This window comes from Octopus sinensis, linkage group LG4, assembly GCF_006345805.1.
Source record: "Octopus sinensis linkage group LG4, ASM634580v1, whole genome shotgun sequence".
Classification (NCBI taxonomy): domain Eukaryota; kingdom Metazoa; phylum Mollusca; class Cephalopoda; order Octopoda; family Octopodidae; genus Octopus; species Octopus sinensis.
Window position 1 is genome coordinate 71,332,002 of NC_043000.1, and position 20,844 is coordinate 71,352,845.

Consider the following 20,844-nt stretch of genomic DNA (forward strand, 5'->3'; position numbering starts at 1 on the left):
TATATATATATATATATTAGGTCATCCCACACATAATGCAGTTTTTTTACACTTCTTTTAGTTTTCAAATTAAGATAAACTAAGTTCTTTGTTAATCTAAAATATACTCTCCTTTATTTTCTACAATGCTCTTCCATCTATCTAGTAGACTTGGCCCGTCTTCCAAAATTCACTTGTCCATGATGAAAAATATTCCTCCAGTACTGTTCTGACCTCTTCTACAGAATTTGTATATTTACTATCCAAATGATTTTGAACACTATGAAATAAATGATAATCAGATGGGGCAATGTTCAGTGAATATGGCGGGTGGGGCATTGTTTCCCATTCAAACTGCTCCAGCCTTTAGAATGTCATCCTTGCTGTATGTGGCTGAGCATTATCCTGATGGAAGAACACCTTTTGTCTTGAAACCAAAGATGGTTGTTTTTTACTTCTAGCACCACTCAAATTGCTTGCAGTAGATCTCCTTTGTTATTGTTTGGTTTGGGTTTAAGTTCAAAGTGGACTAAACCTTTCATATCCCACCATAACCACACCATACATGGGTGAAGACCTTCTTTAGCTGGGGTGCTGGTGTTTCTCCTTTCCCTACCCACTGTCTTCATTGCTTGACATTTTTATAGAGAATCCATTTCTTGCGACCAGTCACTCTTCAGTCCAAAAATGGTTCAGTTGAGAGATACGACAGCAAAGAAGAGCACACATTCACTCTCTGTGTACGATTAGACTCAGAAAATTTGTGAGGAACCCATTGACCCAATTTGCTGACTTTTCCAATGGCACAAGGGTGTTAATGAATGGTTGAATGATGAAATCCAAGCTTCTTTGCTAGTTCCTCAACAGTTACAATGGGATTTTGTTCCACCAGGGTTTGCAGGACATCCTTGTCAAGCTCTACAGATCTTCCAGGACAAGGCTCATCTTCTAGGGTGTAGTTTCCAGCTTGGAATTTCTGGAACCACTATTGGCATTGGCTTACACTTATTGTCTGATCCCCATATATTGCACTTTCCATTGCATTGTTGTCTTTATTGAACTCATAAAGCAAAATTTACTGAATATGATCCTTTGCCACTTTCATTATAGCTTTGAAAAAATAACTGTTAAAATCAAACTGCACTCTTCAAAACTTGCACTAAGAATAAGGACAAGGTAAAATTACTACTTGCTTTTATAGCAAGTTGATGCAGGTAGTTAATCCTATTCCCTTCCAACTTTTAGTTCAAGCAATTTAAAAAACCACATTATTTATGGGATGACTCAATATCACCATTCAACTTACTTCTTTGTCACCTCTTCCATGAGGTTCAACATCAAGAGATTACTTCCTTACCACTTCATTTCACACATTCCTGGATCTCCCTCTTCCCTTTTACATGGCACCAATACCAAGGTTGTCAAGTAACTTGCAAGACAAAGAACTCTGCTGGGAAAGGAGTGGCTTTGAGCCAGGTGAGAGGTTAAAATATAATGGAGGAATAGAGATAGGTGTCTTACTATAGAGGAAATACTGGGTGGAGGCAGGAAAAGAGAGAAGAAGAGATAGAGAGAAACAGAGAGAGAGAGTCAGAGTGAGTGAGAAATAGATGGTATTGGAGATGGCATCAGGCCCTATCCTTAGGTAGCAGTAGAGGGGGAGTATAAGGGGTACAGAGAGAAAAGAGGAGGATGTTCCATAAGAGTGTGCAGGGAAATATTTAGAGAATGGGAAGAGGTGACTGCAGTAAGTGATAGTGAGAGAACTTGGAATGGCCAATGGGTGAGTATGGTAGATATGTGAGGGCATGAAGAGAGTGTGGATAGGCAGGTGAGGGAGAGGAGGAACCTACAGTTGTTAGTGAACATGGATGGTGGGATGGAAAAGGAGAGAGTTTTGACAGAGGACAGATTGTGTGTGTATGTAAGAGTGGGGGCATGGCCTGTCATGATTTAACAAGCCATTAGGTAAACTTAAGAAAGACTGAGATTTTAGTAAGTGGGAAAGAGGCAGGACTTTGGTATTTTCAAAGAAATAGCCTCAATTGATTTGCAGATAAGGGGTAGTTATAAACGCCATATGCTGTCACCAGTTTATGGACACATAAAGTGGAATTGCAAACAGATTAACAGAAAATAAGCTTTGTATGCTTACAAACACACTGGATTGATACTTACTATGAGGAGACAGGAACTAGATTCTCTTAAATGCCCAGATGGTTCACTAGAAGCGGTCAGTAGCTTTTGCTACCAAGGAGACATATTTAACAGAGGAGATCTTGTGAAGTCAGTGTAAAAAAAAGTTTGAAAAAGTTCAAGGAGCCATTACCACTGCTGGCAACAAAAGTCTTTTCCTTCAGAGTGATGGGTGAATCTATATGATTGTGAAGTACAGACCTTCGATGCTCAGGACTGGTAAAGTGCAGAAACAAACTAATCTAGGATGCACCGTTGGATGTGCAACATAAATGTGCATGAAAGACAAAGCACAAATGTGTTGTGAGAAAAACTGAGCATAAGAAGAATCTCATGGAGTGTGCAAGAAAGAAGACCACACTGATATGCATATGTGATGCGTAAGGATTACAGCTGTAGAAAGAAGTGCCAATCACTTAATGTGGGTGGAGCTTCTAGAAGAAGGAAATCTAGGAAGACATTGAATGAAGTAGTGAAGACTGATCTGCAAACGTTGAACCTCATGGAGGAGACGACAGAGGACTGGGATGACTGGCAATATGCAGTGCTTAAAAAGACCTACACACAATCTGTTCTCCGTCAAAACTCCCCACCTCCCCATCCCACCACCTATATTCACTAACAATTGCAGACACCTCTCTTCCTTACCTGCCTATCCACAAACTCTTCATGTCCTCACAGGTGTGAAGAGTGCATGGATAGGTGCAGGCATGGCTGTGTGGTAAGAAGTTTGCTTCCCAACCATATGGTTCTGGGTTCAGTCCCACTGTGTGACAACTTGGGCAATGGTCTTCTACTATAACCTTGGGCCGACCAAAGCCTTGTGAGTGGATTTGGTAGACAGAAACCTTTGTTCTGGTCAAAAGTGATATAGACCCCACTAGTAAACATCCATTAATGCTATATTGCCTGAAGAAATGTATACATGAAGATGATTTATCTGATGCCCATGGATACAACAGACTACACTAATCATTCCAGGAATACGGACAGGGATCTTAAGAGACTTGTGACTTACGGAAATGCATTAAATGTTTTATAAATTCCATCCAAGGATTATTGTTATTATTACTCTTTTTATCCTATTATTAGTATTATATTGGTACAACTTGATGCAACTCCAAAAACTGGTTCACCAGTCAGCATCATTAGATTATGGCCAGCATAATGAAATAGGAACTTTATTTGCATATTCAAATTTAAAAGATATATATTCTTCTATTCTAGTGTTACCCTTAACTTTCTTACTGTATCTTCCTCTACTGATAGCCTTTGACCCCTTTAATGTTTTCCTTTGATCTCTGTATTCTTTATCCTACCATTAACTCTGTGAGGGTCTCAGTTCTTAGCAGGTGGTGGTCAAACTTAATGTTCCTTTATAAATCTAAGATTCCTTCAACACTGACCTAGATTTTCTGTCACCACAGAAATAAACTAACCTTTGTCTATGGTATATTTATGTCTTCTTATTCCTCTACTCCCTTCCTCCCATTATGTCCTTTATTTGGGCTGGATCTGCTTCGCTGACTTTCTTGCTACTACAACCAAATTCTGTTTGCAACAGCTTAGTTGTGAAATGAACCGGTGTGTGGCCAGCAGCTTTCCTCATGTCTCCGGAAATTAAATCTACATTTTTATGGATGGATTCACCTTCTCTGGGAAGTTAACAATCTTTTTAAAAACTTTTTATAAAACTGCATCATTAGAAAGCATTTTAAGTCTGCTTATAATTTGACTTTAAATTTCATAGAACTCACTCCTAATACTTCATGAGGATAATCAAAATCTCTAGGATGTCTGGAAAACATATATGTGATTTAGCTGATGAATACTGGACATTTGTATTTGCTGCAATATTTGCAGCTTCAAATAAAATTGTTCTTAGTATGAAACAATTGTACTAAACTACTAATCCATTCTTGTTGCTTTTTTCTTGGTTATATATATATATATAGATAGATAGATAGATAGATAGATAGATAGATAGATATAGATAGATAGATAGATATAGATAGATAGATAGATAATTAGTATATTTGTTACGATAGGAAGAGCATCTAGTCATAAAATCTATGCCAAAAACAAAGAGAGAAAATGTGTGTGGGTGAGAGAGTGTGATTGTGTGTGCATGTATGTGTGTTCATGCAGACAATGGAATATAGCTTTCAATGGAAATTCCTCCAATTACATTTATTAATAATAAAATGTTGAAATAAATCCACTATCTGGTGCATGTTTACATGTGCTGGTAAGTTATCTGTCAATATTCCAAAAATCTTTAAGTACCTTATGCAAACAAAATGAAAAAAAAAACAGTCTTTAGTTAAGTTAGAAGCTTTCATCTTGGTTTTCTAGATTCTAATTGCAACAGGATGGGGGTATTTTCCTCTGTATTCTATCTTCTTGTTTACAAGCAGTACATAACATTTTTAGCTCTATGAAAATAACTTCAGATGGAACGTCAACTCTGCTTTGGTCTTCTAATCATATGCTCTGATATTATAAGAATGTTAGGTGCAGCTGCCTCTAGAAGTAAAACCACTCTATTTATAGGCATTCATTATATAATCAGTGTAGAAGCCAAAAGATAAATAGATAGAAGAGTAAAAGGAATTCAAAAATAAAGTATATCTGAAAGAAAGATGTGAAGAACTAGGATTTCCCAAATGAAAGTAGTGCATTCCTTGTTGATGGAATGGGAGTGAAATGTTTTAAGTGAATAGCCAAATGTGTGTTGTTGTCTATAAAAATATATTCAGTGAAGCACAGTAATGACATAATGTCCATTTTATAGTATAGAGCATATTATTTGATTGCATAACAAATATCTTGCAATGTCATTAAGACTTAGTAATGCTATTAAAATCTTTATGTTGCTATCAATTCAGATTCCAGTAACATAATCTTGGCTCTATCCTTAAATAAAATTTGGCTTTGTACATGTAAATATTTGCTCCAATAACAACATATTTCCAAAATCACAGATACACAATATAAAGTGACTTATTTAGGATATAACACAGCAGGAAGATGACCTTATTTTCTCCCCTTTTTTATAAAATTTTGAATACCATGGAGTTGTTAATTTTTTAAATATTCAATATTTAAATTCGTTCCTTTTTTAAAAAATAAATATTATTACTTAAATTTGAGCAGTTTTATTTCAGGAATGAAAATAACTTTTGTGAAACTATTTAAAATAATGAAAATTACAATGATCTTAATTATGATACTCTTCTTTTATTCAGTTAAATTAGCAATAAATTAGCAACTACAAACTATATTCTTTGTTGAAACATATAAGAATAAGAGGAATGTACAACTTACTTGATAAAGCCAAACAAAATCAACCCCTTCTTGCAGGCACTTTTTAATACCAAGTATATAGTTGTTTAACTCTTTAGCAGTCACATTACACTGTCAAATGTAATGCTTATTTATTTACATTGCTTTGAATTAAACATGCATTGTCTTGTAGCTTTGAATTTTGGCAATGTGATTGTTTACTTTTAGAATGATATTGTAGGATAGGTGTGAGAGGCCAGAAACAATAAAGCAGGTAGGATATGTGAGTCATATATGGCTGGTTTTTAATGCTAAGATGTTAAATAGTTTAAGCAACATTGCATGTGACTAATGTATATAAAACACTATCATTATTACACAAAAGATATATATAACTTGTATCTTAATATTTCCTTGTATATGGTTTTAAATATTTTAAAGAGACTTTTTCTCGTTCTGTATATATATGTTTTTCAAAAAACAAAATGAAGCCATACATTTCAATCAAAGATTTAACACTTACATATTAAGTTTAGACTGAATGCAAATGATTTACTTTGTTTTTGATGTACAGAAATAACATTTGAAGAAAGATCATATTTACTGCACTTCTTTCTGTGTTGTTAAATATATTTTGTGTTATCAAAATACAGCAGAAGTAAATAGTCGTTTAATATTCACAAACCTCAGTAAAGATAAAAAATGTAAAAATGTAAAAAAAAAATTCTAAAGAGAGCATTTTTTAAAAACAGTTTTCAGTACAATATCTTAGATCTGCTATAGGTTTTCCCATAGAAATATCAAATTTCCACAACAAATAGTACCTAAAAATTGTTTATTTGTCAATGTCAGCAATAAATATGATGGTGTCTATAATATATTGTGTACGATGTATGAATACCATATCTATCCATATTCTGTAAGACATTGTCACTTTCACTATAGTTAACCAACATTTTTGTTTTATATTCATCACCAAATGCATATTAAAAAAAAAAAAAATCAGCCACATTGAGTTATATTAGCAATTTCCTTTTCTATTTAAAACTTGAGTTAGTTTCCTATATTTAGTACCTTTTCATTAACCCTCTACAAAGATGTTTATCTATATTGTCTATATGCCTATTAACCAAGAGTCTGAATGTTTCCATAACACTCACATAAGATTCTATCCAAACCGCTTGAGTTAAGTTTTTGTTGTTCAATCACATGGTCCCGAAGGGTTACACCTGTTAAACTGACATCCTTTCCAACTGCACCTTTCATTTAATATGCCATTTTAAAATCTTACTTAATATCTTAGTCAATACTGCTTTACTCTACAATTCTGGGGATGAATATTTTTTCCTATTACTATTAAGATTGGTGTTAGGTGTCGAAAGTTAATGTTAACCAATCTCAAATCTTATTTTGCTCTATGTCAACAAGGCCTTATTCCTCTGATAAATAGAAACAGAATTCATGCTTAAGGATGACAAAAAAAGTAAAGAATTCACTGAGTAAGTAACATTTTAAGATCAAATATAAAGTAAATTAGTCTCAAAGTCATTCTACTCAAAGACAAAACAAACATTAGCATATCGCAATCATCATTATCATTACCATCATTTAATGTTTATGTACCATGCTGGCAAGAGTTGGATGATTTGACAAGATTTGATTGGTTCAAGGACTGTGTGATGCCCCAAGGAAATTAATATAATTAACAAACTCTTCTGAGAAATATTTTCATTTAATCCTCTTAAATTTTTATCAGAAAAACAAATAGACATTCAGTGAACTGTTTCTTACAAGTATGTTATTGAACAACTCAAAATAGTTTATCAAATGAGTTTTCAGAGTTTAGAATTTTCAAAGCAATCATAAAGCCATGATATTAAATTTACCTTCAAACACTGCAAATTAATTTTCTCAACTCTAAGGTCACTATTATTTTTGCACAATAATTAAAACTCTTAAACTCCTCTTACTGCTTTACAAATTTCCTTATATACAAGATCCTTGTCGCAGGAACAAGATCCTTGTCGCCAAAAGCCAGCCTATTTTTTCTAAAGGTGGCAATTGACATATTTTAATCCTGAACTTTAAATGGATGTATATTTTTTACTATAGCTTTGGAAAACTAGTGAGCTCCACATGATTGGTGTCCAACTTATTTAATGTGCAATCTGTACAGAAGAATTGTACAAAAAGTATTCTACACTTATTTAAAATTATCTTAAAGCAACTTAGAATAACCTTGAAACAAATTAAAATACTCTTGAAGCCAATTATATAGCTGGTTTATTCAACTGTTTAGCAATTTAGCAATTAAACTGGCTATATCCAGTCAAAATATTCCATCTGTTTTATATTCAAACTGACCAGATCTAAGTTTTCACACCTACCCTACAATGTTATTGCACATTAAACAATAACATCATCAAAATTTCAAAGATATAAGATAATGCATGATTGATTCAAAACAATGTGAATCAATAAGCATTATGTTTGATAGAATAATCTGAACACTAAAGGGTTAAATCTCGGTTCATTTGATTATTTGATTTAGATTACAATACTGTGTAAAAATATGGACAAGAAATGCCTATCTCAAAACAATGCCAGCTTATCTGGTTGAAAATAATTAGGTTATCTTGCTCCACTGAAGAACATTTTCTACAACTCTGATCACAGAGGTGTTTCGAGTCCAATGTGAGATGTCTAGTTTGCACATGGGTGATGCATGTGTGTAGAAAGTTAAGAAGGTGTGATGGGTGATATCATCTGCATATGAGTGCTTGTTTTAAAGTAACAAGAAGCAAATAATTGATGTAGGAAAGGAAGAACATGAGAAAAACAAAACATTTAATTGAAAGAAGGTGCATTGAGTAAGAGTTCATCAGCATATAATGGAACAGTCTAATTGGAAACCTTTAATTACAAGTCTGAGATAAGTGAAACCCATAAGTAAGTAACTTTACAAGAGGAGTCTTGTACCTGAAGTTCAGAAGAACACTCCTTGACATCTAACTGATATCAAGAGTCACACCATTGCTTCCTCTAACGTTTATACAGCCAAGAGATACAGTTGGTTGTGGCTTAGCCCAAGGTCAGCACTGATCAAACAGGCATATGATTAAAACAGTCAATTCATGACTATCAATTAATTTAGTCAGCAAGACTGTTCTCTGCAATACATTAATCAATGTGTCCTTTTTCAAATAGTGAGTGTAGTTTGAGGGAGATTTTACTGCTTTTTCTGTCAGGTTGAGCAACTGCATAGAAGCATCCCTGTTAGTATGTAACATAGTGTCCTTAGTGAGAGATTAAAGTAACTCAAGAAGATAGAGGTGATTATTTAGTACTATTTCTATCGTATTTGATATGTTGGAAGTGAGGGTAACAGACCAGTAGTTCTTGAACTTCAGCATCTCTGGAATATAGCTATCTTATAGTAGTTCATGTAAATGAGATATACTAAAACATATATATAACAATATGTATAACAAAATTCTCTTTAGTTGTTAATCAAATTAAAACTGAAGCCTTCACACTATTGTAAACAAGCTAATACTAGTAGTTTTGGTATATCTATTTATAGAAATTGATGTACTCAGAATTTCTATATGTAAAATGAAGTTTTCATAATTTTCGTTTTCTTTTTTATAAAGGAGGAAAACATAGCTTTCATTTTTCTCTTTGTTCACTATCTTAATATTTAGCTATCTGAGAAAGTAAAGTTTTTAATTGAATCTTACAAAATTAAGACTTACAACTATGATAATATATTTAAAAGTTGAAAATGCAGATAACATATATCAGATGTTAAAAACACTATTGAAGAACAGATGCCACTTACTTGGCAACATAACTAGTATGTAGAGTATAATGGCATGATACAGTTCATCACTTTACACAGTAAGAACTGTAGAAATTGATGTTTCATGATGTTCGATGGCTTACCACAAACTACTCTGAAGAGCCTGCAGAAGATAACACTTAACCACTCTCACATACTGAATCATTCATAATGAACATGAAAACATGGTTGAAAGGTTTTCAATATGGTTTTGCTGTCATTAACATAACCATCGTTTTATCATTATGAGCCCTCAAAATCAAGCTGATTTTTATTCATACAATAATAATTTAATTATAGAAAGAATGGTACACATTATCTTAAGGCTTAGAGTTAAAATCCTAGTTTTTAATCCAAGTCAACTTTTACTTAGATTAACTACTAACAATACACAGAAATATGGTTAAAAGTTGAAATGTATGTCCTTCCACTGATTCCTGCAGACTACTAAATTGGTGCTTATCATTAGTTTATGCTTTGGTTTATACAGCAGTTGAACGTATGAAAGGTAAATCTTCCAAGATATGATACCAGCCCACTGTTCCCTCTAAGATACACACATTTTGAAACGAGTGCATAAAATAATGTAGTAATTATTCATTATACTTCTTTTTAATTCGGTGTGCATATATTACTGTCATATGACAAAATTACACAGCATAAAATTTTTGCGCACATAAGCTACAAAAAATGAAAGTGAATACTCTGTTAGCTTTCTATTGAAATAACTTTTTGTACTGAAACGCAGCACTGCAATCCCAGATAACACTTGTAGGCAAACTTATTTTAATCCAGTGTCATCATATTTTAATGAGAGTCATCTAGAGTTATCTCACTTGTTACACTGTTAACAACTAGGTAGCACTCATTAGATATAAAAAGACGTACACAGCTAAGTAACATCCTCTTCTCCTCTCCCACACGGCCTGCAGCTGACTACATCTTCTACATCTCTGTTCCTGCTATGGGACATCCCCACATTGGGCAGCAAGACAAAAACCTTTTCTTATTCAATTTCCATTCTGTTCTGTTGAATGTTAATATACAAGCTGTGTAAAATGCTCTCATCCCGGATTGGAATAAATACTACATGTACATGAAGTCTTTGAAAACTCACATGAGTTGTTGTTGTTCCTCACTGGATTAATTCCTACAGCTATCGAAGGATGACTGAACATTATACTAAATTAGTGAGCTAAAAACCCGCTAAGCACTCATCAAGATTACAGAAATAAGTAACACAACTCTGTAGTTCAGGAATTCAGTCTTTGAATATTGAGTGTTTTGGCCATGACAAGATACACAATATTCAATGACAGGATAAAAGAAAGTAGACATCTTGGTTATTTGATACCCTATATTGGTGACTCTCAAACTTTCGAGGTGGTATCAAACTATCAAATTAGTATTTTTTTATAAAAAATCATTTATTTACCTAAGTTTTAACATCATCTCCTTCAAAGTAGTCACCTTGCGAGGCAATACACTGGTCCCAGCATTGCTGTCACTTTTGGAATCCAACCTGTAAGTCATTTTCCATACACAACTCAAGGACCTTCTGCAATTTACTCTCAATCTCAACAAAACAGTGACCTTTGAGCTGCATTTTCATCTTAGGGAAGAGATGGAAGTCCGCAAGTGCTAAATCTGGTGAATAAGGCAGGTGTAGAAATTATGTTGCTTTTGGTGAGAAACTCACAAGTGAGGATAGCTCAGTGAAGAATCCAATTCTTCACACTCCACAGATCTGGTTGCTTTCACCGAATGTCCTCCCTCAAATGTGTCAAAACATGGCAGTAGAACTCTCAATTGATGGTCTGGCCCTTGGGGACAAATTCTTAATGCACAATATCACATTTCCAGGGGTGATGCTTGTGGCAGGTCTTCTAGATCACTCATCGTCTTCCAGGTCACTCATTGTCTTGTCACAATTTCTTTTCTAATGTTGTAGTTTGATTTGATTGATTTTGATTTTTCCAGTTTCAGCTAATGAGCTGTGGCCATGCTGGGGCACCGCCATTTGGTTTGCTACATGATTTTACCTCACGGATGCTTTTTAGCAAACGCCATCTGATGCATGAGAGAGTTCGATGCAGCTGCCCTCATCTGCACCTCCTGCCGTGAAGTTGGTTCATCCGGGACACCTGACAGGAAGAGATCCAGTCCTACTTTAAAGACATCCGCATCTACACCATGTAGGTCCCTCAGGTTCTTCGGGAGGATATTGAAGAGCCGTGGGCCTCTGAAGCCCAGGCTATCACAATATCTTGTCCTACATCTTGTTTAATTTTACTGATGTTACTAATGCTTTTCTGAAAGTTATGGACATCACACAATGTTATTTCTTATTCACTATAAACCTGAATTCTTGGGCATGTGAAATGAAGCAATGTTAAGATTCCATTTCTAAGTTTACCTTCTTATTGACTCAAATGTTGTTTTTAGGAAAGAAATAATGATTAAAAATGAAATTTCAAGGGTTAACTTTTATGCAAGCAAACTCATCAAGATATCTACATACTGTTTTCTCCAAGGAATATACAATGACATTTGTAGGAAAGGTATTTCAGATAAAAGTATAAAAGATACTTGACAATGATCACCAAAGCTTCCAAGTAAGGAATATAAATGAAATGTATTAATTAAAATTTCATCATTTCTTCATTGGACATCAAACTCTACTTGCGAAGACCTGTTGAGGCAAGTGAAATTGAAATCAAATCAAATTCGATGACTGGCACCCATTCCAGTGGAGCGCTAAGAGCACCATCTGAGTGTGATCATTGCCAGAGCAGCTGACTGGCTTCCGTGCAGGTGGGACGTAAAAAACACTATTTGAGCGTGGTCGTTGCCAGTACCACCTGGCTGGCCCTCATGCCAGTGGCACATAAAAGCACCCACTACACTCTCGGAGTGGTTGGCATTAGGAAGGGCATCCAGCTGTAGAAACTCTGCCAGATCAGATTGGAGCCTGGTGCAGCCATCTGGTTTGCCAGTCCTCAGTCAAATCTTCCAACCTATGCTAGCATGGAAAGCGGACGTTAAACCATGATGATGATGATGATGAACATAACAGATGTGATATGGTCCCCTAAAACAGAAGAATTGTTCTGTTGTGGAAATTAACTTGAAATGAAAGTGCATATTTATATTAAGGACATTCAAAAAGAAAACTAAGTTCATATTTGTACCTATAATAATTGGTTTGTTTGATTATATTTCAGTTGCAAAATGGAAAAATGGAAACAGTGAAAAAAATAAAGGAAATTTTAGCATTTGTATCAGCTGAATATTGTCTGATTATTTCTCAAATACAAACTTCTTTATTGTTAATGAATTTTGAATAATAAATAAATTTTAATAAAGCATGCATATGTACATGGTACCATTTTCAAGTTACATCCAAGGTAATAATTAGTTTCATTATTCCATTTCCTAATTTAGCTTCTTTCTACACTTGCTGAGTTGAAAATTCCCCATAAATTCCTTTTCTGTTTTAGTTTCACAAGTATAATTATCTGATCAGGATTCTACAACAGTCAGTGTATTAATTTTGTGAATATTTTTGAGGTAGGATTGACACAATTATAAATACAAATACCAGTTCTTTGATCTGTAGTATTAGAACAGTTGCTTTATGAAAATGTTGTTTCAAGCACATATTTTATTAGAAGGGAAGTTCATTGCATCATTCTTGCAGTAAGTCTATTTTTAGTCTATGTTTGTGATTTCAATATTTATCTCGACTTCTAAGTAGAAATTCTCAAGCCAAGATTTACACCTGATGCAGACATACTAATAAGAATAACATTTCTATTTCCTAACAGAACATGAATTATCCACCATCCTTAATCAATAATGGAATACAATGAGCCAAGAAATTCAGTATAAAGGAACTAAGATAAACAAAATCCAAAGAAATAAGTCAAAATTGAAGGTCCTAACATACAGTTCTACCTACAATCTCCAAAACAATGAAGTTTACAACATCATATTCCAAATCATACCATTACTGAAAAAGGAATCCAGACTGAACCAAATCATCAAGATACAAACCATCATAAAGAGTAAAATTCAATATAGATCAATGAAAAAATAACAAATGTCAAATTTTACACCATAACAACAGGACCAACAATAAAAAAAAAAGGCAAAAGATCCAACTGTGGCATATATTTTAACCTGACAGAAGGATCAGAGATCTGTTTCAAACAGGGACAATTTTTCACAATAAGAAATAACTTTACCTGTACATCTGAAAACCTAATCTATCAAGATGTGGAAAACATCACATTGATCAAATGAGAAATGCTTTATGACAATGTGTCATACATAGATCACAAATTAAAATATGGGCATACAAATAGGACTCTGAGCTTATGCAAGCAAGAAACAATCAAACTTTACAATTTTCCCTTGATATAAATTTAGTGATAATATAACTCAATGACAATGCATCAACATAGAAATGTCCTTCATAGCAAAATACCAACCACGTTTAAATTCTTGTGATAGAGGAAGGGAGACAACCATCACCAACACCACTTCAACCTTTACTAAATTTACCACAATGACTACTACTAGAAAGATGGACAATTGCTATAGCCACTCCGAGCGCTTGCTGCTACTGTTCCTGTCACTTTCAGTAACAGCTGGCTACTACTACAGTCAATTGCTACCCAGCAGCAATCAGATGGAAAAGAAATACAGCACTATGCAATCATCATTAGAAAAAATGTGAACTTCAAGAACTGATATAATGAAAAATTAATTCAATTTAATTTATTTCAATTTATGTTTCCTTTTAGCTTAGCATGACTAGATCAACATTTTAAAGCAACTGAAACCAGTAGCTGTTTAGTTAAATTGTAAATACTGTCTTACTTTTCAAATAATTTTCTTGCTTTCATTTTTTTCTTTATAAATTTACTCTTAAATCATAGTGTAGCATGGCTATGTGGTAAGAAACCTGCTTCCCAACCACATGGTTCTGGGTTCAGTTCCACTGTAAGGCACCTTGGGAAAGAGTCTTCTATTATAGCCTCATGCTGAACAAAGCCTTGTGAGTGGATTTGGTTAACGGAAACTGAAAGAAGCCTGTTGTATAAATATATTTCTACAGAAGGGCATCCAGCTGTAGAAACTCTGCCAGATCAAGATTGAAGCCTGATGCAGCCATCTGGTTCGCCAGCCCTCAGTCAAATCGTCCAACCCATGCTAGCATGGAAAGCGGACGTTAAACGATGATGATGATGATGATAATATATATATATATATATATATATATATATATATATATATATGTATATATATATACACACACACACACATATATATATATATATGATGGCCATCCACTCATGACTGAGGAAGACTATTGCTGACCCTCAGGAACATTGTGCGCATTAGGAATAACTTATATTTTGCATTTGTGGCTCTGTTGGTGACTTATGAGCCCTGCTTTTGACAAGCATACATGACAGCAAACATTGCAGACCAAGCTTTCCCCATTCACCACACCAGCAGTGCGCTTTCGAGCAGCACACTTGAGTTCTTCATGCAGAATATGTGCTCTCTCAAAAGTGTCAACCCCCTCCTTAAGCTGCGTCCTCCATCTGTGGTGATGACAGGCATTGCTCTCCCAGTCAGTTTCCTGCATATCACAGGCCTTTAAGGAGGACTTGCCAGGCTCTCTTTCCATTCACAAGTTCTCCATATAGCATGTGCTTAGGGATCCTACTATCCTTCATTCTAATAAGGCGTCCAGTCCAACGTAACCAGTGATTGTGCACCATCACCCCAATACTTGAGATATCAGCTGTCCTCAGGAGTTTTTAAGGTCCAGCCAATATGCAGAATGTGTCTGAGACATCTCTGATGAAAGCATTCAAGGACACTTACATGACATTTGTAAAGGGTCCATTTCTCGCATGAGTAAATGAGCGATGTCAGTACACATGCACAGTTCACAGCAATTTTTGTTTGCTTTGTGATGCCATGCTGGGACCAGATACGAGACAAAAGAGACTGGAAGGAATCAGTTGCTCTCTGCAGCCTGAAAAATATTTCATCATCCAGGGAGCAAGAACAACTGAGTGTGCTGCCCAGGTAGACAAATTTGTCTACCACTTTCAGAATTGTTCCTTCAACCAAGACAGCTGGTTCCACATATGGATTTTCTGGTGCAGGCTGGAACATTACAACAGTCTTGTTCAGGCTAATGTTTAGTCCAAATGCCTTGCAAGAAGAACAATTATAATTCATAAGTATTTGCATGTCATCCACTGTATGTGCAACTAAGTCACAGTCATCTGCATAAAGGAAGTCATGAATAAGAGACTGGAAAACTTTTGAATTGGCAGCAAATTGGCGCAGATTAGAAAGGCAGCCAGAAGATTGATACCTGACATATATTCCCATAGAGCTAACCTTAGCAAAGGCATGAGTAAAAACAGCAGCACAGTACAAAGAAAAGAGAGTTGGAGCAAGGATGTCACTCTGCTTGACACCATTCTCCACAGGAATGAGGCCTCCATCCCATCATGAAATGATTTAATTATAGATACAAAGTGATCCAAACATATAGATCTTCTTATACAGGTAAATCGTTACATAATTTAATTTAAACTTAACTTTAAATCCTGTATATATGAGGATCTGAATGTATCAAAACATTTGTAGTGATTTAAAAGCTGCCTAACCATACTTACTCTTCCTTTTGACTCTATTACTTTTTACTTTATACATATACATATATATATATATATATATATATATACACCAGTAAATAAATGAATACATACCTACAGCGGTTGGACAAAATAATGGAACCATCTTAAAATTTCAAACAAATTTATTTTAATATGGGGTAGGACTGCATTTGGCAGTAATTACAGCTTGGAGTGGAGAAAGCAGTGTAAGAGCAGTCAACGGAAGAGAAGTATACTGTGAAGGTGTTACAGATGCGCAGATTGTGGTGCAGGGAATAAGGTTGATGCTGCGAGCAATTGTAGTTGGCCACTTGGTAGATGAGATTGACGTGGTGATGGGGATGGATGCAATCACCTGTTTGGGAGGTGTCACCTTTAACGAAGCCGGTGTAACGTTCGGGTTTGCGGGGAAACCGTGTATGGCGAGACCATGCACTGGTGAGAACCGTGAAGAAAAGCATGCTGCACACACCATTGAAGACCAGGACATTCGGGCGTCTTCAATGGCCAGAGGTGGACAGTGAAGTGGCACTGGAAGGGAGAAACCCCGATGTTAAAAAATAAAGTGGGCTGCTATCAGCGTACTCTAAAAGGAGATGCCAGAAGTGAGTTCGAGGGAGAGGTGGAGCGGTGGATTAAGGAGGGCATATTGATCCCTTGGGAAAAAGAAGAGAGCAGAGTCCTGCCACTGATGGCGGTGATACAGCCCACAAAGCATAAGGTCAGGCCAGTGCTTGACTTCCGAGAGCTAAATGACCACGTATCATGTCATACAGGCAATGAGGCCACAGATATCTGCAGAGACACCTTGCGAGAGTGGAGACAGATGACAGGGGCCTCCACGATCGTCGATTTGAAGTCAGCATACCTACAGGTACATGTGGCTTAGAAACTGTGGAAGTATCAGCTTGTTAGGTATAAGGGCCGGACGTACTCTCTGACCAGGTTGGGGTTCAGGCTGAATTCAGCGCCAAAGATTATGGCAACAATTCTCAAGGCCATCCTGGGAAAGGTGGACAGAGTAAAAAAGGGAACCAATTCATATATTGATGATATTCTGGTGGATGAAACCATAATGCCAGCAACGGAGGTCATAGGCCACCTGAAGCGTTTTGGACTGATCGCCAAGCCACCAGAGGCAATGGAGGGAGGTGCTGCACTGGGCCTCAAGCTATGGAGAGACAAGGCCAGCGCACTGGTGTTCTGGTGAGGGAACGAGATCCTCAAACTGGGCACCAGCATGAGTAGATAGGAACTGTTCTCGGTGTGGGGGAAGCTGGTGGGACACTACCCAATTGCAGGATGGCTCCGGACAGCATGTAGCTTCATCAAGAGATGAACCAAAGGAGTGAAGTGATATGAAAGAGTGGGGGAGAACACGACCGACATGACACAGGAAGTCTTGGTCAGAGTAAGAGCAGAGGATTCAGTGAGGGCAGTTGGTATGTTCCCAAATCAAAGAGCAGGATTGTATGGTGTGACGCCAGCAGCATCGCAATAGGGATTGTCTTAGAAGTGGGAGGTGTCATGGTGGAAGATGCAGCCTGGCTCAGGAAGACGGATGACTGCAATCATATCAATGTGGCGGAGTTGGATGCCGTGTTGAAGGGAGTGAACCTAGCCTTGAAGTGGAGGCTGCACACCATAGAAATCAGGACTGATTCGGCCACTGTACTTGGTTGAGTGATAGCAGTCATCACCAATGAGTAGATGGTGTGAACCAAAGGGGCTGCAGAGATGCTGGTAAAGTGTCAATTGGGGATACTGCGTGAACTAACCACTGAGTTCAATCTGAAGCTGAGTGTGATCTTTGTGTCTTCCAAGAAGAACAGGGCAGACATCCTGACCAGGGTAAAGCGAGCCTGGTTGCAAATGCCAGAGGATGCGGAGCAGGCTGTGGCTGCAGTATGCCATCTGAGTGACTCGGAGTTGAGGAGATTGCATACCATGCATCACAGGGGGGTGGACAGGACGTTGTTTCTAGCCAGGAAAGTTGACTCCGATGTAACAAGACGGAGTGTACAGAGAGTGGTTAGCAGCTGTGACAGGTGCCAGTCCATTGAGGCAGGAAGTATTCCAGTGGACCACGACTGGAAACGACTAGCGGTGGACATAACACACTACCGGCAGGGGACATACCTCTCAATGGTTGACTGTGGACCGGGGCGGTTGGCCATATTGAGGGAGATGAAGATGGGGACCGCAGAGGAAATTGTGAAAGTATTGAATGAGATATTCCTGGAACGAAGCCCCGTGGATGAACTGCTTCTGGATAATGGCACTGCATTTCACTCGGAGGTGCTGAAAGAAATGCTTGATGGGTGGAAGGTCAACCACTTCTTCAGGGCGGCATACCGGCCAAGTGGAAATGGGGTGGTGGAAAGGCATCATCGTACCATCAAGACCATGGTAGAGAGTGGCCACATTTCACCAATCAAGGCTGTATTTTGGTACAATATGTTGCCATGGTCAGGACAGGCTGAGGAGTTGGTGCCACACAGGGCAATATTCAGGTACGAGTGGAGGCATCCATGTACTGTATCAATACGACCCGGGGCAGAGGAAGAGCATGCCTTCGTGCAGGACGGGGAAGAAGTTTGGGTAAAACCCCCAAACGCATGGTGTACATCACAATGGGGAAAGGGAACAATAAACTCCACCAATTCAAAGAACAATGTCTCTGTCGATGGTATGCCATGCCACGTTTTGGATGTACTGAATATTGTCCAAGCCTCAGAGGATGGAACCAGCAGCAGTGGGCAAGAAGACGAAGACAACAACAGTTGGCAAGAAGATGAAGACAACATCAGTAAACAAGATGATGAAGCCAGCAGCAACATGCCAGGAACTCAGGCCAGTCCTAGAGTCGTACTGTGACCACAGAGGGAGCAGCACCCTCTTCCCTGGTTGGCTGATTATGAAACCAGTTAAGGTGTGAGTTCGGGAGTGAGGAGTGAGTGGGAAAGCCGGCTGAATGATCTGTAGATCAGGGGGCGTGTGGTGTTAGTGGTGTTACAGGCTGTGATGAGCTATGTGGTGTTGGTGGAGAGGATGACAGATGAGGTGGGTGGAAGTAAGGCTTGCAGGGGCCAGTGGAAGAGTGAAAGGGGCATGCGTGGGCAGGAAGCATGTGTGGTCAGCAAGCACATGTGGTCAGTTCCAGCAAAGAGCGCAGAGCGAAAAGATGTGTTGAATTTGTGAGAGTGACCGCTGATTTCGCCGAGGTAAGGCCTTTTGTATTTCTTTCCCCCATTGCTTCTTTTTCTGTTGTTCTTTTCCTCCATCACACTACACAACACTAATAATAAATCAAAAAACATTAAAATAAACAAGCTTTTGATGGTTTTATAGATATTTCAAAGTTATGATGCTAGGTGTTTCCATTATTTTGTCCAACCCCTGTATATATTACTAAATGAATGATAAAAGAACAGGAGTTACATAATCATATTCATTGACTTACAGTTATGTTTGTTATAAGAAACTCATATTTGACAGACAGATAGATATAGATATTTATGTTTATATGTAAAAATATATACATATTCATGCATATATGTACATGTGTATATATACATACATGTATATATATATAAATACACACACACACACACATATATATATATATATAATATTAACTAGCACATCCAACATAACTTGGATGTGTTGTTAATACTGCCCTAGTAGACTGGGGTGAACATTCTCCCAAAATCGTTTTGTATCGACAACAAATGCTAAGAAGCATTGAAATTCTATTAGTTGACAAAATTTTGTCACAACCAGTGGATGGCAGACCTGTATTATGTGATTTCATGATATAGTGTATTATAGTGTACTACAGTGTAGTATAGTATATTATCAGTGACAAAAAATCAGTCAAGCTGATACAGAATAATACTGGCCAAACAGCCAGTAGTATCACAAAGAGCTTGCATGCTGTGTATAAAATTAGCTATTTGTGAAAGAAGCAGGTTTTGTAACAAATATTAATTAACACATCTAACATAACTTGGATGTGTTGTGTATAACATTGTAACTGCAGTGAATGTCCTGAAAAATCATTGTGTAGATGACAAATGCTAAGAAGCATCAAAATTCTATCAATTGACAGAATTTCATCAGCACTGGTGAATGGCACTACTGAATCACATGATTTCACTGTATTGCGGATCATCATCAGAAACTAGCCAAGCACCAAATGCCAGACCAAAATGTGCTGATTAATATTCATTACAAAGGTTGTTTCTGTCGCTAATAGCTAATTTATATACAGCCTACCAGCTTTTTTGCAACATGACTTGCTGTTTGCCCAGTATCACTCTGATTGATTTTCAGTCTGGCAGTCAGTGCATGGCTATATCAAAGTGCATATGTGTGTATGTCTTAGTGTACCTGTGTATGTGTCAAAATATATGTATATATGTATCTATATATACACATATGTTTGTGTAAGTGTACGTGTATATATGTGTATATGCAGAGATGGGTACCACTAATCGAAAAGTTGACTTTGTTAATTGTTAATTCTTTGAAAATGCAACAGAAGTCAACGTCAATCCGTTAATGTTAACTTTTAAAGGTATAACTACAGTTTAATACCCGACCAACTTTGTTGCCTCATAACTTCCAGAAAAAAATGGATACTTTTTAACAAAACTTTCACCAAATAATTGCTTATATCCTGTAGATTGAGTGTATCTAAAGATTTGTTGGGAAAACATTTTCTGAGGGGTTGGGGAGAGGAGTTTTAGAAAATTCACAGGACCCGACATTTTCCCCTTTATAACATCCTGGAAAACAGGTATCTTTTAATGAAATTTTATATAGATACCT

General features: G+C 36.8%; 1 long non-coding RNA gene across 1 annotated transcript in view; it reads right to left on the minus strand.

Moving 5' to 3' along the window:
* Nucleotides 1–7,241: 7,241 nt before the first annotated feature.
* The window catches only part of LOC118763000, a 106,284-nt gene continuing 92,681 nt past the window's right edge, over nt 7,242–20,844 (minus strand). The window contains exon 3 of the long non-coding RNA XR_004998754.1: nt 7,242–7,460. This is a non-coding gene — a long non-coding RNA (uncharacterized LOC118763000). The remainder of the gene's footprint in view (nt 7,461–20,844) is intronic.